Genomic DNA, 6,000 nt, shown 5'->3' on the forward strand with positions numbered 1-6,000 from the left:
TCCGCTTTCAACACCATGATTCCACAGACACTGATAAATAAACTCTCCTCACTAGGACTGAGCTCTTCGCTGTGCAACTGGGTCCTAGACTTCCTGACCAACAGGCCGCAGTCTGTGAGAATTCACAACATCTCCTCCCCCACTATAATCCTCAGCACTGGCTCCCCTCAGGGCTGTGTGCTGAGCCCCCTCCTGTTCACACTGCTCACATATGACTGCTCACCTCTCCATCCAGGCTGTCATATTGTGAAGTTTGCAGACGACACAGCAGTGGTTGGATGCATCACAAACAGAGATGAGTCCAGCTACAGGCAGGAGGTGGAACACCTGGAGGGTTGGTGCAGAGAGAACAACCTCTGCATCAACGTAAAGAAGACGAAGGAGATGATTGTGGACTTCAGAAGAGGCCAGCATGCCCACCTCCCCCTGCACATTGGAGGATCTGCGGTGGAAGTGGTCGACAGCTACAGGTACTTAGGGGTGCACCTGAGCAGCAACCTCACCTGGAGCAACAACACCTCCACTCTGGTCAGGAAGGCACATCAGCGGCTCTACTTCCTCAGGAGGCTGAGACGAGCTGGACTCGGGAGCGCAGTCCTCACCTCCTTCTACAGATGTGTGGTGGAGAGCGTCGTGTGCTCCAGCATCAATGTGTGGCATGGAAGCTGCTCTGCTGCAGACAGGAAAGCACTGCAGAGGGTGGTGAAGGCTGCACAGAGGATTGTTGGAGTTAGCTTCCCCAGCACCACAGACATTTACACCTCCAGGTGCAGGAAAAGGGCCACCTGCATCAGGAAGGATCCCACCCACCCAGCACATGCACTTTTTGTCCCGCTTCCCTCAGGACGGAGGCTGCGGAGCATCAAGTGCAAAACAACCAGACTGAGAAACAGCTTAATTCCGGAAGCTGTAAGACTCTTAAACTCCACTTAACAACACACTGCACTGACACACAAGGACAATTACTGCACAAACACGGTCACTTTACCCGCACTGAGACACTTTATTTTCTACTGCTCTAATTCATTTCATGCTGCTATAGCACATTTGCACTCTGGACTTGTTGTTGCAACCTGTCTACTCTTTCTATTTATTTCATTTGGGGTATTTATCTTTAACTATTTTGTATATTCTATTTTTATTGTATTCCTTTATTGTACTTTTATCTATATATCTATTTAATAACAGCTCCTGGGTGTAAACTGGATCGTGAGATCACAATTTCGTTCCACCTCATGTACCACATAAGATGCGAATGACAATAAAATCTCCTTGAATCCTTGAATCCTTGAATATGATTCTGATGAGGTTCATGTCAGATATCTGGAGAAGAATGTTTTTTGCAGTACGCAAATTTCATAGCCCATACATCAGGTGTAATAATACGTGTTGTGTTTGTGCTTTGATGCCACACGCTGCAGATGATCCATTTGTTTTTGAAATGTACACAGAAATCTATGGCATGGAGTTCGGACGAGATATCACTCTCGTAACGCAGATTAGTTGACTAGAAAAGTTGCATATTAACACTATTGCCTAAATTACTTAAGTTTTTACACACAAAAAGGAAACTAAATGATTATTGAATTATAGACTCTTAACTGGACGTAGTAGACATAACTACATTATTAGATTAATTGACATGAATTAGTTCTCTTCTGAAGTTTAAATGAAAATAAGTATTTTAAAGTATACAATAAATCATAACAAATAACTTTATTAATTACTACTTAAAACATAACTAAGAAAGATTCATTTTATAAGTAATAAAAAGTTCTGAAAAAAAAAACAATAAAAATAATAGTTCTAAAGTTCTAAAGTAAAATTTTGGCAAAATGTTGCAAAGCACCATTCCTTGTGTTTCTGAACCACTAACAAATTTATCAGCAATGTAACACATAGAAACAGACATTAAAGCTGCTTAACTTCCACCACATCTCCACGAGAACCTGTAAAGAAAGAGCGGAATGCAGTGCAGGACCGCGACCAAAGTGAGAGCTCCGTGACAGATAATTAGATCACACTAAAGATGGTCCGACAAATAAATAAACTTATTATTTAATACATTTAGCACGTTTAATCAGCGTCTCCTCATCCATTTCTCACATGCTTGTGAGACAGTGTACGAGTTTGAGTCAACCCCTTTCAGTGAAAAGTCTCTTTTTATCACATATCTCTCGTTTAACATGAACTATTTTACATACTTACTTGAAGTAAGGCTGATTTTTTTTTTTAATCTAACTTTGGTGTACAGTGGCCGTAAGTAGATAAGTAACTCTTCACCTGCAGCACACCCTCAACTCAGAAACTTATCAAATTTCGCTATCTTTGCTTAACACAAGTGCAATGTAAATTTCAGCTCAATATCGCTAACAATTAGATATTTTAGAATTAGATATTTACGAAACGAAAAAAACTAACTACTACTCAAATCTTTTATTTCGAAAGATTTTCAGGGATACAGTGCAGCTCCTGCAAATTACGAATACTGAACCAGAAGGATTAAATGAAGAAACGGGGCCTGAGATATTAATTTGATGAAAATAATGTATAAAATATGATTGATTAGAATCAAAGGGGGGAATTGTGATGGAAATTTATTTATTTAAGGTTAATAAATAAATTAAAATTATTTCTAAATCATGTACGTAATTTTGACTGAAGATACTGACTAGCTGCAGAGATTAGAATGTGCGTACGTGGCTCACATGGGCGTGCAGGACAGGTGACCACACAATCACATCCCTGAGGCATCAACCATAGTACTACAATACACCTCATGGTGCAACCTGGACACATCTTCAGTGATGTGCCCGGGGTCATGGCGTGTTTCGGGTCTCACATCAGACACCCTCACCCGGATGACCCAGCCGGGGTTGATCAGGCCCCGACTTGAGTCCAGGTAGCGCACTACGCCACGCATCCCCCCTCTTCAACCAGAGCCAACGAGAAGCTTTCTCCGCAGCCTCCATGATGTTCTTTATGGCTCTTTTCCTATGCAGTCCACAGATCCCTAGGAGTCCGAGGACCCGATGTACAGACTGGCCTGCGAAGCCCCTGGCTGTTGCAAGCAGGCCCCCCTGGGTCTTCTTCGGGGGCTGAGGCTCCTCACCTGCTCGAACGAAGTTGATGGTTCTTTTGGAGAGGCATTGGGACTTGCTGTTCTTGATGCCTGTGCAAATGGTGTCTGCTACTGACTGCAGAACCTGGTCGTGTCGCCACCGGTAACGACCGTCTCCCAAAGCTTTTGAGCAGCAGCTGTGGATGTGTTCTAAAGATCCCCTTTTCTGGCAGAGTTGGCACACCGGTGAGTCCACCAGGCCCCAGGTGAACAGGTTAGCAGGGCTCGGGAGGACATCATAGACTGACTGGACTAAGAACTTGAAATGGTGTGGTTCCACCTTCCACAGTTCAGTCCAGGTCATCTTACGGTCAGCTATATGCTCCCACTTGGTCCAGGCCCCCTGTTTGGACATGCCCACCATCCTGCTGATGCGCGCTTCCTCTACCTCAGCACGTACCTCCTCCTGGATAAGCTTCCGCTTCTCCTTTCTGCTGGCTTTGCTGTAGCTGGGTCTGGGACTGCTACCTAGCCTGGCACGGCCAGTAGCCACTGTGCCTACTAGGCAAAAACTGGCTGATCTTCTGCTCAAAGCCCTCCACGGTGGTAATCGGGACTTCATAGACAAGCAGCGGCCAGAGGAGACGAGGCAGTATCCCATGTTGGTAGATCCAGGCCTTAAACTTGCCAGGGAACCCAGACTTGTCTACAGCTAAGAGCCACTCCTTGAGGTCATCGCTAGTACTTTGGCGTGCAGTGGTATCCTTCAGGTCCCCAGTGAAGAGCTTGCCCAGGCTCTTTACTGGCTTTTCTGATACTGATGGAATCTGGGTGTCGCCCAGGGTAAATCGAAACTGGTCAGCCACTTTTCCCCTCCTCAAGACTAAGGATCTGGACTTTGCCGGCTTAAAGCTCATCCTAGCCCATGTCATGAGCCGTTCCAGTCCTCAAAGAAGCCACCTGCATCCTGGCACTGATGTTGTAGTTACCGTGAGATCATCCATAAATGTTCTGATTGGGGGTTGTCTGGTGCCAGATCTGGACAGTGGACCTCTGCACTCCACTTCTGCTGACTTCACAAGCATTTTCATGGCCAAAGCAAACAGTGACACAGAGATTGTGCAGTCGGTGATGATACCCTTCTCCAGCCGATGCCACTCTGATATTAAGGTCCCAGAGGTTTCGTATTTTCTCTGGGACGTGATGTCTGCTAAGGGCCAGTTCCACCAGCTTATGTGGTATTGACCCATAAGCATTGGTAAGGTCAAGCCACAGCACTGCCAAGTCACCCTTACTCTCCCGTGCCTCCCGGATCAGTTGGGTCACCACGCTTGTGTGCTCAATACACCCTGGGATGCCTGGAACTCCTCCTTTCTGCACAGAGGTGTCAATATAGGTGTTCTTCAGGAGAAATTCCATAAGCCGATTGGCAGCAATCTTGATGAAGATCTTACACTCGACACTAAGGAGAGATAAAACATACGTGGCACAACTTACTGACCAGTATACTGGAAGGTTCTGGAAGTTACGTGTCACTAAAGTGTAAGCTTCACCCTCGCCCCAGGCTGTGGGAATGCACCGACCGACTGGTCAAGACTGGCCAGGTAATATACCAGGATACGTGGATTTTTTTACCATATAAGGCAATGCTTTTTACCATATAAGGCAATGTTTTTTTTACCATGTAAGGCAATGGCCTGAGGGGACCTAAAAAGGTTCAAATACCCTGAGATGTTGGCTGTACAGGGGGAGAGACTTGAACACATGCTTTGAAATGTATTCTGTCTTTTCTCCAATTAAATAATTGCTACTCCAGACTCAGATTTTTCGTGTTTGTTCTGTCACTAATCTTTATTTTCCACCACAGAATATGCATAACGGTGTGAATATGCAGTAGAATATGCAGAACAGTGGGAATATGCAGTAGAATATGCAGAACAGTGGGAATATGCAGTAGAATATACAGAACAGTGGGAATATGCAGTAGAATATGCAGAACAGTGGGAATATGCAGTAGAATATGCAGAACAGTGGGAATATGCAGTAGAATATACAGAACAGTGGGAATATGCAGTAGAATATGCAGAACAGTGGGAATATGCAGTAGAATATGCAGAACAGTGGGAATATGCAGTAGAATATACAGAACAGTGGGAATATGCAGTAGAATATACAGAACAGTGGGAATATACAGTAGAATATGCAGAACATTGGGAATATGCAGTAGAATATGCAGAACAGTGGGAATATGCAGTAGAATATACAGAACAGTGGGAATATGCAGTAGAATATACAGAACAGTGGGAATATGTAGTAGAACATACAGAACAGTGGGAATATGTAGTAGAACATACAGAACAGTGGGAATATGCAGTAGAATATACAGAACAGTGGGAATACGCAGTAGAATATGCAGAACAGTGGGAATATGCAGTAGAGTATACAGAACAGTGGGAATATGCAGTAGAATATGCAGAACAATGGGAATATGCAGTAGAATATGCAGAACAGTGGGAATATGCAGTAGAATATGCAGAACGGTGGAAATATGCAGTAGAATATACAGAACAGAGGGAATATGCAGTAGAATATGCAGAACAGTGAGAATATGCAGTAGAATATGCAGAACAGTGGGAATATGCAGAACAGTGGGAATATGCAGAACAGTGGGAATATGCAGTAGAATATGCAGAACAGTGGGAATATGCAGTAGAATACACAGAACAGTAGGAATATGCAGAACAGTGGGAATATGCAGAACAGTGGGAATATGCAGTAGAATATGCAGAACAGTGGGAATATGCAGTAGAATATGCAGAACAGTGGGAATATGCAGTAGAATATGCAGAACAGTGAGAATATGCAGTAGAATATACAGAACAGTGGGAATATGCAGTAGAATATACAGAACAGTGGGAATATGCAGTAGAATATGCAGG

This window comes from Astyanax mexicanus, chromosome 8 (genome assembly GCF_023375975.1).
Source record: "Astyanax mexicanus isolate ESR-SI-001 chromosome 8, AstMex3_surface, whole genome shotgun sequence".
In the NCBI taxonomy this organism is placed as follows: Eukaryota; Metazoa; Chordata; class Actinopteri; order Characiformes; family Acestrorhamphidae; genus Astyanax; species Astyanax mexicanus.